The sequence below is a fragment of the Dreissena polymorpha genome, chromosome 4 (assembly GCF_020536995.1).
Source record: "Dreissena polymorpha isolate Duluth1 chromosome 4, UMN_Dpol_1.0, whole genome shotgun sequence".
NCBI classification, from domain to species: domain Eukaryota; kingdom Metazoa; phylum Mollusca; class Bivalvia; order Myida; family Dreissenidae; genus Dreissena; species Dreissena polymorpha.
Window position 1 is genome coordinate 27,609,934 of NC_068358.1, and position 16,365 is coordinate 27,626,298.

Consider the following 16,365-nt stretch of genomic DNA (forward strand, 5'->3'; position numbering starts at 1 on the left):
ATGCAGGCTTCCTGAAAGGGGTTTCTAGTACTTCTTTTGGGGACACAGCTTCCCGCAGAATTCTCAACACAACAAACATCATTGATCCATGTCACCCTCTGTATGCAAAGACAAGCAAATAAAGTCAATACTGCCCTTAAATCACTGAATGAGAGAAGCATTTACCAAATAAAAACAAAACTGGTTGCTGAAAGTGCCAAATTTGTCAAAAGATCCCTCTAATGTAAACGATGAAGGGGACAACTCGCTACAAACAATCCTATGTTTAAGTCGGACGCGACATCTTCTCATGCCGGAACCAGGACTGTAAGCATATTGTGAGAAAACAGTACCAAACACAAGCTAATTGTAGGGTAACAAGTAGCAAATCAACTCAGCTGTGCTGCACACATGCTCAGGACAAGGATAAACATGTTGAGTACCAAACTTCTGCTGCCAAACAGAGCACGAGCTTTACGTGTCAGGACGCGGAATAATCGATACAAACTGCATGGGAATTGGCACGACAGCAAGGAGTTTGAGTGACCACAAAACTGATTAGGACATTTTCACACCTTAACAGCATCATAAATATGCTTATTTGCCTGTGTAACATGATAATAAATTAGTATTATTACCTGTTTTTACCATCAACAACCCTTATCCAGTGGCCCTCGGCTTAGTCGCAGACATTCCTCTACCTGAAAAAGTCAAAATACCCCAATAGAAATAGATATAAAATGAAGAAAAAAACATGCAATTATGTAGTTTTAAGTGTATTTCTATGAATAATATGAGGTGATAAAGCTTGAAATATGCATGATTGTACTAAATATGAAAGCTGGCTCGTTCAGCATTCTGTTGCACTGTCAAAACTGTAAAAATGTCCGCCATTCCATGTAGGTGAAATGGGGCTCCGTTTTGGTTGATTTCATGCTTTACGCACAAGCTATTGTTGCGTTACTGGATTGCGGAGTCCTTGGCGTTGAATTCTGACTTCTTGTAGCACAATAACGCTACCACACGGTCAACCAAAATGCCTTTGAATTAAGTCGGAAAGCATTTAGCCCTTATCGGCTATACAAGGGTGGGGGGTCAACTTGAAAAACCACTATTCCGGGTCAAATAATCTGAATTCTGCATTTAATGCACTAATTTTCTTCTCTTTTGCTAAGAAAGGACCAAAAATCAGCTTTCCTCCAGTCATATTTTGCACATTGCAGATGATATTACATTTTTCACATAAGCTAGTTTAGGTTACAATATAGTAAAAAGGATTTCCTACACAAATTCAATGTAAAAGCAATAACTTAACGAAAAATAAAGTCAAACTTTTGCGCATAGAGACCCTCATAACCAGACCTTTCTCGAAGAGCATTCCAAGCCGAATTGATTTAAGCAATAAAAAAGATAGGTCACGCGATATTTAAGAAGAACTCGTCACGAATCAAAAGTCACTGTTTTATGGCATCTATTTACCGGCTTCTATCCAGTTCATGAGGGTTTCCCGCCATCTGTCAAAGTCTTATGTAGTCTCCAATCTTCAGATAAAAGAGAGTGAATTTCTCGTAAACAACAATGTTTTCCCCTGCCACATGCACACAGAAATATACTCAAATAAAGTCATGGCAAGTGACCCTACAGAGAACCGTGGTCTTCAAATAAATGATGTTCCATGTTTTTAGAGAGTATAGCATTGCAACTCCAAAAGATTTACTATATTGTAACCTAAAGGAAAATATCATCTGATTAAAATGTGTTTTTTCTTGCATATTCTTATCTTCCTATTCATATTGCACACACATAATAAGTTTGGCTGGATTATCTGTCCATTTGGCCATTTTTTTTTCATATTTTCACACGCGGTTTTTTTTTTTAATCACACCCCAAAAATGTCAATTTCAAAGCAAAGAAAATCCAATTTCATCCAAGAAATAAACAAATTAGTACAAATGAGAGATCAAAGATACTTTGAACAGAAGAAATCAATAAGCTTCCAATAACTTGTTGTTTAGCACCAATAAAAGTGTGAAATCTTGAAACGCGCCTTGTCGCTCGGAGCCCATTTATTTGCCAGAGGCCAATGATATATCCTAGCATTTAATGTCATGGGTGCCTTTAAACTGCAGCAGATGGTCATATGCATTGCCAGCTCTCATTTAGAGGTTCAATAGAATACAAAATTTCATATTTTTGGCACAAAACAAGTACTTTTGACTATGTTTATGGTGGCCATCTGGGTAAAAAATGGGGATTCATAACCAAGACGAAAGAAAAAATGCTCATTTTGGGGGGTATAGAATGGACGGAAAGGTTAAAATGAACAAGATACATATATGTAGGCAAGCATTTTAAGCTTAGAAATGAGGTTCCATGTAGTAACAGGGGCAAAAAAAGGCAGCTCAGATCAATGCAGGCTTCCTGAAAGGGGTTCTATAGTACTTCTTTGGGGGACACAGCTTCCCGCAGAATTCTCAACACAACAACATCATTGATCCATGTCACCTCTGTATGCAAGACAAGCAATAAAGTCAATACTGCCCTTAAATCACTGAATGAGAGAAGCATTTACCAAATAAAAAACAAAACTGGTTGCTGAAAGTGCCAAATTTTGTCAAAAAGATCCCTCTAATGTAAACGATGAAGGGGACACCGCTACAACAACAATCCTATGTTTAAGTCGGACGCGACATCTTCTCATGCCGGAACCAGGACTGTAAGCATATTGGTGAGAAAAACAGTACCAAACACAAGCTAATTGTAGGTAACAAGTAGCAAATCAACTCAGCTGTGCTGCACACATGCTCAGAACAAGGATAAACATGTTGAGTACCAACTTCTGCTGCCAACAGAGCACGAGCTTTACGTGTCAGGACGCGGAATAATCGATACAAACTGCATGGGTTGCACGACAGCAAGAGTTTGAGTGACCACAAAACTGATTAGGACAGTATTTCACACCTTAAGCATCATAAATATGCTTATTTGCCTGTGTACATGATAATAAATTAGTATTATTACCTGTTTTACCATCAACAACCCTTATCCAGTGGCCCTCGGCTTAGTCGCAGACATTCTCTCTCTACCTGAAAAAGTCAAAATACCCAATAGAAATAGATATAAAATGAAGAAAAAAACATGCAATATGTATTTAAGTGTATTTCTATGAATAATATGAGGTGATAAAGCTTGAAATATGCATGATTGTACTAAATATGAAAGCTGCTCAGTTAAGCATCTGTGCAACACTGTCAAAACTGTAAAAATGTCCGCCATTCCATGTAGGTGAAATGGGGCTCCGTTTGAATGTCATGCTTTAACGCACAAGCTATTGTTGCGTTACTGGATTGCGGAGTCTCTTGGGCGTTGAATTCTGACTTCTTGTAGCACAATAACGCTACACGGTCAACCAAAATGCCTTTGAATTTAAGTCGGAAAGCAATTTAGCCCTTATTCGGCTATACAAGGGTGGGGGGTCAACTTGAAAAAACAACTATTCCGGTCAAATAATCTGAATTCATGCATTTAATGCACTAATTTTCTTCTCTTTTGCTAGAAATGACCAAAAATCAGCTTTCCCAGTCCATATTTTGCACTTGCAGATGATATTACATTTTTCACATAAAGCTAGTTTAGGTTACAATATAGTAAAAGATTTCCTAACACAAATTCAATGTAAAAGCAATAACTTTAACGAAAAATAAAGTCAAACTTTTGCGCATAGAGACCCTCATAACCATACCTTTTCTCGAAGAGCATTCCAAGCCGAATTGATTTAAGCAATAAAAAAGATAGGTCACGCGATATGTAAGAAAGAAACTCGTCACGAATCAAAAGTCACTGTTTTATGGCCATCTATTTACCGGCTTCTATCCAGTTCATGAGGGTTTCCCGCCATCTGTCAAAGTCTTATGTAGTCCTCCAATCTTCAGATAAAAAGAGTGAATTTCTAGTAAACAACAATGTTTTCCCTGCCACATGCACACAGAATATACTCAAATAAAGTCATGGCAAGTGACCCTACAGAGAACCGTGTCTTCAAATAAATGATGGTCATGTTTTTAGAGAGTATAGCATTGCACTCCAAAAAGATTTACTATATTGTAACCTAAAGGAAAAATATCATCTGATTAAAATGTGTTTTTCTTGCATATTCTTATCTTCCTATTCATATTGCACACACATAATAAGTTTGGCTGGATTATCTGTCCATTTGGCCATTTTTTTCATATTTTCACACGCGGTTTTTTTTTTTAATCACCCCAAAAATGTCAATTTCAAAGCAAAGAAAATCCAATTTCATCCAAGAAAATAAACAAATTAGTACAAATGAGAGATCAAAGATACTTTGAACAGAAGAAATCAATAAGCTTCCAATAACTTGTTGTTTAGCACCAATAAAAGTGTGAAATCTTGAAACGCGCCTTGTCGCTCGGAGCCCATTTATTTGCCAGAGGCCAATGATATATCCTAGCATTTAATGTCATGGGTGCCTTTAAAACTGCAGCAGATGGTCAATATGCATTGCCAGCTCTCATTTAGAGGTTCAATAGATACAAAATTTCATATTTTTGGCACAAAACAAGTACTTTTGACTATTTTTATGGTGGCAATCTGGGTAAAAAATGGGGATTCATAACCAGCGAAAGAAAAAATGCTCATTTTGGGGGTATAGAATGGACGGAAAGGTTAAAATGAACAAGATACATATATGTAGGCAAGCATTTTAAGCTTAGAAATGAGGTTCCATGTAGTAACAGGGCAAAAAGGCAGCTCAGATCAATGCAGGCTTCCTGAAAGGGGTTTCTAGTACTTCTTTTGGGGACACAGCTTCCCGCAGAAATTCTCAACACAACAAACATCATTGATCCATGTCACCTCTGTATGCAAAGACAAGCAAATAAAGTCAATACTGCCCTTAAATCACTGAATGAGAGAAGCATTTACCAAATAAAAAACAAAACTGGTTGCTGAAAGTGCCAAATTTTGTCAAAAAGATCCCTCTAATGTAAACGATGAAGGGGACACTCGCTACAAACAATCCTATGTTTAAGTCGGACGCGACATCTTCTCATGCCGGAACCAGGACTGTAAGCATATTGTGAGAAAACAGTACCAAACACAAGCTAATTGTAGGGTAACAAGTAGCAATCAACTCAGCTGTGCTGCACACATGCTCAGGAACAAGGATAAACATGTTGAGTACCAACTTCTGCTGCCAACAGAGCACGAGCTTTACGTGTCAGGACGCGGAATAATCGATACAAACTGCATGGGAATTGCACGACAGCAAGAGTTTGAGTGACCACAAAACTGATTAGGACAGTATTTCACACCTTAAGCATCATAAATATGCTTATTTGCCTGTGTACATGATAATAAATTAGTATTATTACCTGTTTTACCATCAACAACCCTTATCCAGTGGCCCTCGGCTTAGTCGCAGACATTCCTCTACCTGAAAAAAGTCAAAATACCCAATAGAAATAGATATAAAATGAAGAAAAAAACATGCAATTATGTATTTTAAGTGTATTTCTATGAATAATATGAGGTGATAAAGCTTGAAATATGCATGATTGTACTAAATATGAAAGCTGGCTCAGTTAAGCATCTGTTGCACTGTCAAAACTGTAAAAATGTCCGCCATTTCCATGTAGGTGAAATGGGGCTCCGTTTGAATGTTCATGCTTTACGCACAAGCTATTGTTGCGTTACTGGATTGCGGAGTCCTTGGCGTTGAATTCTGACTTCTTGTAGCACAATAACGCTACAACGGTCAACCAAAATGCCTTTGAATTTAAGTCGGAAAGCAATTTAGCCCTTATTCGGCTATACAAGGGTGGGGGGTCAACTTGAAAAACAACTATTCCGGGTCAAATAATCTGAATTCATGCATTTAATGCACTAATTTTCTTCTCTTTTGCTAAGAAATGACCAAAAATCAGCTTTCCCAGTCATATTTTGCACTTGCAGATGATATTACATTTTTCACATAAAGCTAGTTTAGGTTACAATATAGTAAAAGATTTCCTACACAAATTCAATGGTAAAAGCAATAACTTTAACGAAAAATAAAGTCAACTTTTGCGCATAGAGACCCTCATAACCATACCTTTTCTCGAAGAGCATTCCAAGCCGAATTGATTTAAGCAATAAAAAAGATAGGTCACGCGATATGTAAGAAAGAACTCGTCACGAATCAAAAGTCACTGTTTTATGGCCATCTATTTACCGGCTTCTATCCAGTTCATGAGGGTTTCCCGCCATCTGTCAAAGTCTTATGTAGTCTCCAATCTTCAGATAAAAGAGTGAATTTCTAGTAAACAACAATGTTTTCCCTGCCACATGCACACAGAAATATACTCAAATAAAGTCATGGCAAGTGACCCTACAGAGAACCGTGTCTTCAAATAAATGATGTTCATGTTTTTAGAGAGTATAGCATTGCACTCCAAAAAGATTTACTATATTGTAACCTAAAGGAAAAATATCATCTGATTAAAATGTGTTTTTCTTGCATATTCTTATCTTCCTATTCATATTGCACACACATAATAAGTTTGGCTGGATTATCTGTCCATTTGGCCATTTTTTTTCATATTTTCACACGCGGTTTTTTTTTTTAATCACCCCAAAAAATGTCAATTTCAAAGCAAAGAAATCCAATTTCATCCAAGAAAATAAACAAATTAGTACAAATGAGAGATCAAAGATACTTTGAACAGAAGAAATCAATAAGCTTCCAATAACTTGTTGTTTAGCACCAATAAAAGTGTGAAATCTTGAAACGCGCCTTGTCGCTCGGAGCCCATTTATTTGCCAGAGGCCAATGATATATCCTAGCATTTAATGTCATGGGTGCCTTTAAACTGCAGCAGATGGTCAATATGCATTGCCAGCTCTCATTTAGAGGTTCAATAGAATACAAAATTTCATATTTTTGGCACAAAACAAGTACTTTTGACTATTTTTATGGTGGCAATCTGGGTAAAAAATGGGGATTCATAACCAAGCGAAAGAAAAAATGCTCATTTGGGGGTATAGAATGGACGGAAAGGTTAAAATGAACAAGATACATATATGTAGGCAAGCATTTTAAGCTTAGAAATGAGGTTCCATGTAGTAACAGGGGCAAAAAGGCAGCTCAGATCAATGCAGGCTTCCTGAAAGGGGTTTCTAGTACTTCTTTTGGGGACACAGCTTCCCGCAGAATTCTCAACACAACAAACATCATTGATCCATGTCACCTCTGTATGCAAAGACAAGCAAATAAAGTCAATACTACTGCCCTTAAATCACTGAATGAGAGAAGCATTACCAAATAAAAAACAAAACTGGTTGCTGAAAGTGCCAAATTTTGTCAAAAGATCCCTCTAATGTAAACGATGAAGGGGACACTCGCTACAACAATCCTATGTTTAAGTCGGACGCGACATCTTCTCATGCCGGAACCAGGACTGTAAGCATATTGTGAGAAAACAGTACCAAACACAAGCTAATTGTAGGGTAACAAGTAGCAAATCAACTCAGCTGTGCTGCACACATGCTCAGGAACAAGGATAAACATGTTGAGTACCAACTTCTGCTGCCAACAGAGCACGAGCTTTACGTGTCAGGACGCGGAATAATCGATACAAACTGCATGGGAATTGCACGACAGCAAGAGTTTGAGTGACCACAAAACTGATTAGGACAGTATTTCACACCTTAAGCATCATAAATATGCTTATTTGCCTGTGTACATGATAATAAATTAGTATTATTACCTGTTTTAATTAACCATCAACAACCCTTATCCAGTGGCCCTCGGCTTAGTCGCAGACATTCCTCTACCTGAAAAAGTCAAAATACCCAATAGAAATAGATATAAAATGAAGAAAAAAACATGCAATTATGTATTTTAAGTGTATTTCTATGAATAATATGAGGTGATAAAGATTGAAATATGCATGATTGTACTAAATATGAAAGCTGGCTCAGTTAGCATCTGTTGCACTGTCAAAACTGTAAAAATGTCCGCCATTCCATGTAGGTGAAATGGGGCTCCGTTTGAATGTTCATGCTTTACGCACAAGCTATTGTTGCGTTACTGGATTGCGGAGTCCTTGGCGTTGAATTCTGACTTCTTGTAGCACAATAACGCTACACGGTCAACCAAAATGCCTTTGAATTTAAGTCGGAAAGCAATTTAGCCCTTATTCGGCTATACAAGGGTGGGGGGTCAACTTGAAAAACACTATTCCGGGTCAAATAATCTGAATTCATGCATTTAATGCACTAATTTTCTTCTCTTTTGCTAAGAAATGAACCAAAAATCAGCTTTCCCAGTCATATTTTGCACTGCAGATGATATTACATTTTTCACATAAAGCTAGTTTAGGTTACAATATAGTAAAGATTTCCTACACAAATTCAATGTAAAAGCAATAACTTTAACGAAAAATAAAGTCAAACTTTTGCGCATAGAGACCCTCATAACCATACCTTTTCTCGAAGAGCATTCCAAGCCGAATTGATTTAAGCAATAAAAAAGATAGGTCACGCGATATGTAAGAAAGAACTCGTCACGAATCAAAAGTCACTGTTTTATGGCCATCTATTTACCGGCTTCTATCCAGTTCATGAGGGTTCCCGCCATCTGTCAAAGTCTTATGTAGTCTCCAATCTTCAGATAAAAGAGTGAATTTCTAGTAAACAACAATGTTTTCCCTGCCACATGCACACAGAAATATACTCAAATAAAGTCATGGCAAGTGACCCTACAGAGAACCGTGTCTTCAAATAATGATGTTCATGTTTTTAGAGAGTATAGCATTGCACTCCAAAAAGATTTACTATATTGCAACCTAAAGGAAAAATATCATCTGATTAAAATGTGTTTTCTTGCATATTCTTATCTTCCTATTCATATTGCACACACATAATAAGTTTGGCTGGATTATCTGTCCATTTGGCCATTTTTTTTCATATTTTCACACGCGGTTTTTTTTTTAATCACCCCCAAAAATGTCAATTTCAAAGCAAAGAAAATCCAATTTCATCCAAGAAATAAACAAATTAGTACAAATGAGAGATCAAAGATACTTTGAACAGAAGAAATCAATAAGCTTCCAATAACTTGTTGTTTAGCACCAATAAAAGTGTGAAATCTTGAAACGCGCCTTGTCGCTCGGAGCCCATTTATTTGCCAGAGGCCAATGATATATCCTAGCATTTAATGTCATGGGTGCCTTTAAACTGCAGCAGATGGTCAATATGCATTGCCAGCTCTCATTTAGAGGTTCAATAGAATACAAAATTTCATATTTTTGGCACAAAACAAGTACTTTTGACTATTTTTATGGTGGCAATCTGGGTAAAAAATGGGGATTCATAACCAAGCGAAAGAAAAAATGCTCATTTTGGGGGTATAGAATGGACGGAAAGGTTAAAATGAACAAGATACATATATGTAGGCAAGCATTTTAAGCTTAGAAATGAGGTTCCATGTAGTAACAGGGGCAAAAAGGCAGCTCAGATCAATGCAGGCTTCCTGAAAGGGGTTTCTAGTACTTCTTTTGGGGACACAGCTTCCCGCAGAATTCTCAACACAACAAACATCATTGATCCATGTCACCTCTGTATGCAAAGACAAGCAAATAAAGTCAATACTGCCCTTAAATCACTGAATGAGAGAAGCATTTACCAAATAAAAAACAAAACTGGTTGCTGAAAGTGCCAAATTTTGTCAAAAAGATCCCTCTAATGTAAACGATGAAGGGGACACTCGCTACAACAATCCTATGTTTAAGTCGGACGCGACATCTTCTCATGCCGGAACCAGGACTGTAAGCATATTGTGAGAAAACAGTACCAAACACAAGCTAATTGTAGGGTAACAAGTAGCAAATCAACTCAGCTGTGCTGCACACATGCTCAGGAACAAGGATAAACATGTTGAGTACCAACTTCTGCTGCCAACAGAGCACGAGCTTTACAGTACAGCTCACGCAAAACCAACAAAATCCGCGGCTACGCCGCGGACACACTCTTTTGTTTTCGAAATTACTCCGCATCCACAACGAGTATTCCCTCGGCATCATGCCGAGGCACTCCGCGATAATTCGCGGAGTTACGCCGCGTCTGTTCCTGCCTCGGCATCTATCCGCGGCATCACGCCGCGTCTTTACACGCAGCGATTCGCCGAAAAAAATACATATGTTTACTTCTGCGTGATTGTGTAAACCTTTGGTCAGCTTCTCTGCATACGGAACTTGATACATAATGATTTTGTAGGTCATTATAACCATATCAATGAACCTTACACAGTTTAATCCCGAACATGATCTCGGAAACAAGATTTGCTTCAAACATCGAAAATAACATATTGAGTATCATAAGATTTGCGAAAATACATATGAGAACCAAACAACTATACACATAGAAAACAAATAAAAATAATGTTGACAATTTTAATAAAAACTTATTTTCGTTTATATTTAAAAATGATAACTTTCACTTCGTCCCGATTTTCAGAAATGGCCATGTACATGTTGCATCTAAATATAAATTTAATAAACGAAATTATCGGGCAATATATTAAAACATTAAACTCGGTATAAATGTGACTTCCAAAATAATATTGCGACGCTAAACAGTATCATTATTGTGACAATTCAATACACTTGTATATCTGCTGTTCTCTTAGAAATTGCGCGCAAATAAAGATGACTTGTGTACTATCACGTTATCTGCCGGGAAAGCGTGAATATTTTCATTGTAATTTTAATAAATCTGTGCAAATAATACGAGGAAATAACAAGTTATACAAGCGTATGCGAATGCAAAAAGAAATGCAGTGAGAACCCCGCCTTAAAATATCAAATTGTATACTGAAACATTTGGCGATTAATCTTTTGATTTGTCGGCATTTTTTTATACTGAAACATTAGGCGGTTAATCTTTTGATTTGTCGGCATTTTGTTTCATTTCAGACTCCATGCAGTTTTCAGATCATAATCTCAGTGCTTTATTACCCGAACTCGTTAGTATCTGGACACGTGTGCTACTGAAAATAACCAACGGTTATGGTCCAAACAAGCACAAAGTGTCTAGTCTCCCGTGTGATTTATCCCTTAATGTTAGATAAGCACGTCACTATTAATTATTATGTTGGTCAGTACAAAAGGCCTTCTGAAAACCGCCGACTGCGTCTTTGTTTTATTGCGCAATCAAGCACCGATAAACCAATATCCCGTGTATTACAAAAACACACACTTTAGATAAGCACGTGTCGTCTGTCAAAACCATAATTTATCAGTAAACATATCGAAGTAATTTTCGTATATGATCTCGGAAACGGGACTGCTTTAAACATTTACCATTGCGATATTTTTTTTTCATAAGAGTTGCTTAAAACAAATGAGAACCAATCAAACATACACAGACAAAACAAAATATAAATAATTATGACAAATTAAATGGGAAAAAAACGTTGGTTTATTTTCGAAAAATCGCTTTTCCTTTCTCCCAATTTTCAGAAAATGACTTATACATGTTTCATAAAATCTTAATATAGATGACGCTGTTTATTGGTCGTTGTAAAAGAATATTAACTTTACACGGCACTTTGTGTGTAATCAGATACAATACAATTGTTGCAATATTGAACGAACTAAAATATGAAAATGATACAGCGTTTTTTACTTTTATTTTATTCAGGAAAATGTCAAAATCATTTGCGAGATACCCCGATACTCAAATGGAAATTCACTACGAAGTTTTACAATGTTGTCTGCGCTACGTAGTTTTGTGTATCAATAAATTCACCCACGCCTATTTTCGCGCGCTTTTTGTTTTAGACAAACACTGGACACGAAAATATCATGGGCATATACATGTATTTATTTGTGTTACCCTTGTCCCGATTGGACACATATTTCATCAAATCTTTATTAAGAAACATATTCCGAAATTCATTTGATATTTTAGAAAAATGTTTGATGTCTGTGTTTATGAGTTTTCTTGAGCACTTTTCTCGTCAGTATTAATCAGAATTTGCATTTGAAAATGGAATATACGGGATTAGATAGAGACGGAAAAATTCGCATGTATGTGGTAATTGAGAATGACAGTCATAAACGCATGTATCGGGGAAACGATAGACTCGGGATTATACGCATCTATCAGGGAAAGGGTTAAGAAACAGTTAATAAAGATAATTTGGACAGATGATGCAAAACCTTATTGTCAATGTATTATGTAGTGAACTGTTTCGCAACGTAGTAACGCTCCATGTAATAAATTTTATGATGCGAAACTCGGAGTCCATTTCTATCCGAGGTACATGTACATTGTAAATTAAAATTAATACGATTGTCCGCCGAATGACTCGACATCATCAACAAATTCCTCGGCATCATGCCTCGGCGTGTCGCGGAGACGAGATGCGGAGTGCCTCGGCGGACAGACACGGCTACTCGGCGACCAGATAGTCGATTCCGAGTCGACTCCGCGAACACAAGATGGCGTCTGACTCCGCGGATCGCGGACTATGTTTGTTTTGCGTGAGCTGTACTGTATGTAGTGTACAGATGTCATCTATTTTGTCTGTAATTATTAGCTACGTAATGTACAGATGTCTGATATTTTGACTGGAATTATTAGCTATGTAGTGCGCAGATGTCTACTATTTTGTCTGGAATTATTAGCTACGCAGTGTACTGATGTCTGCTATTGTGGCTGGAATTATTAGTTATGTAGTGATGCAGAAGAAAACTGTAGTGAAGAGTTGCCATCTACGTAGTTTAGAATTATCAGTTATGTTGTGTAGAGTTATCAGCTATGTTGTATAGCGTTATCAGCTATGCTATATAGAGTTATAATCTATTTTGTGTATAGTTATCAGCTATGTTGTATAGAGTTAGCAGCTATTTTGTGTATAGTTATCAGCTATGTTGTATAGAGTAATCAGCAATGTTGTGTATAGTTATCAGCAATGTTGTGTAGAGTAATCAGCAATGTTGTGTATAGTTATCAGCTATGTTGTGTAGAGTAATCAGCAATGTTGTGTATAGTTATCAGCTATGTTGTGTAGAGTAATCAGCAATGTTGTGTATAGTTATCAGCAATGTTGTGTATAGTTATCAGCTATGGTGTGTAGAGTTATCAGCTATATTGTATAGAGTAATCAGCTATATTGTATAGAGTAATCAGCTATGTTGTGTAGAGTTATCAGCTATGTGATATAGAGTCATTAGCTATGTTAAATAGCGTTATCAGCTATGGTGTATAGATTTATGAGCTATGTTTGTTATAGTAATAAGCTATGTTGTTTAGAGTTATTGGCTTTGTTATATAACAAAATTAGCTATGGAGTGCATAATTGTCATCTATATAGTTTAAAATTATAAGATATGTTGAATAGAGTTATCAGCTATGTTGTATAGAGTTATCAGCTATGCTGTATATAGTTTTAAGCTATGTAAGATAGATAAATCAGCTATGTTGTGTATAGTTATTAGATATGTTGTAAAGAGATACATGCTACGTTGCATAGAGTTACAAGCTATGTTGTGTAGAGTTATCAGCTATGCTGTATATAGTTTAAAGCTATGTAAGATAGATAAATCAGCTATGTTGTGTATAGTTATAAGCTATGTTGTACATAGATACATGCTATGTTGTATTGATTTATAAGCAATGTTGTATAGATTTAGCAGCTATGTTATATAGAATTATCAGCTATGTTGTGTATAGTTATCAGCTATGTTGTATAGAGTTAGCAGCTATGTTGGGTAGAGTCATCAGCTATATTGTATAGAGTAATCAGCAATGTTGTGAATAGTTATCAGCTATGTTGTGTGAATTTGTCAGATATTTATAGTTGCATTTAAGCTGTACAGTATAGAGTTTTTGTCTTTGTAGTATTGTACCTCAAGCCATGTCACGTCCAAATATCAGTCATAACTCTCTGAAAAGAAATCGGAACTTGTCTCTGGGTACCTATTTAACTAAACAGACTCTTCGCATGTTTTGACGAATGTTCCAGCATCTCCATGATTTTAATAGTCATATTAAAGTTAATCGTTTCTCCAAAATGAGATTCTGTAGTTCTTATCTATTTGATAATACGTTGTTTATCAGCGAATTTTGTTAAATATCCGCCTTGATTATTTAGCTAATTCAGCTCATATGCATTGGTAGTAGGGAGCGAATTCGGGCTCTCGTGGGCAGGGCATTGGTAGAACCAAGATCACCTTGGCTTTTAAGCGAGTGCACCAACCTATGCGCTAACTGGACATCGACTGAATCGTGATTGCAGTCTGTGAGTCAGTCGTAATCGTGATTGCAGTCTGTGAGTCAGTCGTACTGAGCAATGAAATATTTAAATTGTGGAGATAGTCCTTGTTCTTCGTCTAATTAGTGAAAACATTTCGCGTGAACGTTCTCCAAAACGTGAGAAACCTCTTGTTTTTCAGAAAACACGACCGCTTTATCGTTAAACCGATCACGCATTCACGGGCCATATTCGCATATTCGTGCGAGGGATTTAACCAGTAAATTAAATAATATTACAAACATCGTCATTATTTTCTATTGTTTAAGTCGTTGTTAAACCCCATCTCGATCAAACGGAACAACATCGACATTCCTTATTTCCTACTATTCAGTTTTGTAATCCGCTTACACGCACATAGCGTCATCCACGGGCGCTTTATCGCGGCTTAACCCGTACACTTCACTGGAATCCCTTCCCATTTGCGAAGAAATTATTTACTGGTATAGGCGATTATCTGGTCTAAGCCTCCCTGATCCCCACCAGCTGCGGGCAGCCAATGATGCTGGACGGCGGCAGCCGGCAGCGTACATGAGAGCGCCATGGAGGCAACACACGCTTAAGTGAGAGCTCGTTGTTCGGCGACGTAGCGTAGTGTAGCATGGATTCAGACGGTAACGTACATGGGAGCAACGTGTATGCAACAAACGCGTAAGTGAGTGCAGGATGTATTGCGTTGTAGATTCTTTTAGCACGTGGCGCCTTTCGCGGATATCTGTGCGATTCAATGTGAATATATGAATATGCCGTAATACTCGACCCTGTATGACCCTTATTATATTGCGAGGGTCGCTCAAAACGTCTTCGAAATTATCCATTGCTTGTCCTTCCGGCGCGCCGGACGCATCCGTCAGTACCGAACATTTCGATTTCATTAATATAATTTATGCAATTCAACGGTTTGCAAACGACAATATCTTACGCGTGTCTTTCGTTGTCACAGGAGAGACCGGATATGATATTTAACGTTAATATAACACCAATAATTTTACGATGTATCTAACATATAACTAATATTTGGTGACACATATGCACACATTTTCCAAGAAGCGAATTGATACATGTCAAGTGTGTGCGCGTGCCCAAATGGAACTACTTTCTAGACGGCCCACATGAAGAATAATACTCGTATAAAAGTTGGGCATGCGCTTACGTGCAATTATTGTCCCTTAGTGCTCAAACTAAACGGAAATACAAAACGGGGGATTAAGTAAAAGGGACATTTTGGACCACTTTTGTTTTACCCTTAGTGAACTATAAAACGACGCGTGTTTATAGGGACATTTTAAGGACCCGGCCCTCGTTCATCGGCCCCTAACGGGATAATCATGACAACACACAAGTCGCCGTGTGCCTTGATTTTATTTTGGATATTCGTCTTTAAAAATATTGACAGCGCAGATGCAACGTAAGTTCCGGATGATTTATTTTCTATTGAACAGCGTTATGTGAAAACGGGGCTAAATGCATGTACGTTAAGACACGTTCGCACAGGCTAATCCAGGGCGATACTTTCCGCTTTTTGGCGTATTTTTCATTCAAAGGAAGTTTCTTCTTATTAAAAATTCAGTTTATGCGGAAAATGTCCTCCGTGATAAGCCTGTGAATAGCACAGGCTAATAGAGGATGAAACTTAACGCGCATGCAATAACCCCGTTATCAATGTCCGAGGCTCATCTTCTTAATTCGTAATTCTTAGTTCTTAGATATAAATAAGCCTAGGGGTTTAATACATGTGTGTAAAGTGTCGTCCTAGATTAGCGTGTGCAGTCCGCACAGGCTTATCAGGGACGACACTTTCCGCTTTTATGATATTTTTCGTTTTAAGAAAAACTCTTTTTAGAAAAAAAGAAGTTTAGGCGGAAAGTGTCGTCCCTGATTACCCTGTGCTCAGTGCACAGTCTACGCACATGCATTTAACCCCTTTGTTCACAGAGTTCGGCTCGGATATATTGTTATAATCGATGTGTACATAAAGTCTAAATTAAATTTGTTTGATTCGGAAATTGGGGTTTGATTTTCCACGGCTTATTTTAGTCAACAATCAAAAAGTATGTTTCAGTTTG

The 16,365-nt window shown here is 37.3% G+C and overlaps 1 long non-coding RNA gene across 1 annotated transcript; it reads right to left on the reverse strand.

The window, feature by feature from the left end:
* Positions 1-621: 621 nt before the first annotated feature.
* LOC127879541 (uncharacterized) lies at positions 622-6,551 on the reverse strand. Its single transcript, XR_008049140.1, has 4 exons — positions 6,215-6,551; positions 5,376-5,437; positions 1,459-1,520; positions 622-680 (listed from the first exon to the last, which is right to left on the reverse strand). It is a non-coding gene; the product is annotated as an uncharacterized LOC127879541 (long non-coding RNA).
* Positions 6,552-16,365: the final 9,814 nt, after the last annotated feature.